Source organism: Xiphophorus maculatus, chromosome 3, assembly GCF_002775205.1.
Source record: "Xiphophorus maculatus strain JP 163 A chromosome 3, X_maculatus-5.0-male, whole genome shotgun sequence".
In the NCBI taxonomy this organism is placed as follows: Eukaryota; Metazoa; Chordata; class Actinopteri; order Cyprinodontiformes; family Poeciliidae; genus Xiphophorus; species Xiphophorus maculatus.
The window spans coordinates 3,026,741-3,027,265 of NC_036445.1; positions in this window are offsets into that span (position 1 = coordinate 3,026,741).

Consider the following 525-nt stretch of genomic DNA (forward strand, 5'->3'; position numbering starts at 1 on the left):
CTCCTCCGGGGGAATCCCAAGGCGTTCCCAGGCCAGCCAAGAAACATAGTCCCTCCAGCGTCCTGGGTCTTCCCCGGGGTCTCCTCCCAGTGGGATGTGCCCAGAACACCTCACTGCTATTTCTCAAAATTGTTTTTTTTCTCAAAAAAAACTATTTTTGAGAAATAGTAAAATTTCATAAACCTTAAATAAATATGTTTTTGTGTACTTTGAGTGTCTATGAGAGCAAAAAATTTAAATGTATTCTGTCCCGGAACCGCATAGATATTTTTATGTTCTTTTTTGGATCATATCTTTCAGCCTGCTCAGTCTTCTTCACTTTGTATTATGTTTTCTTGTCTATGACGTCACTACATTTGCTGAGTAATTCCTGAACAAAGTCATGACATCAATTTTGTGACTCCGCCATTTTTTCCCTCTTAGCGATTTTGAGGTGCTGAAGTTGCAAGATGTCAAGTCAAAAGGTTTGGTTGTACACTCTAAAAAGAAATTAGTTGAAGCAACTTAATTGAATTGCTTCAATTG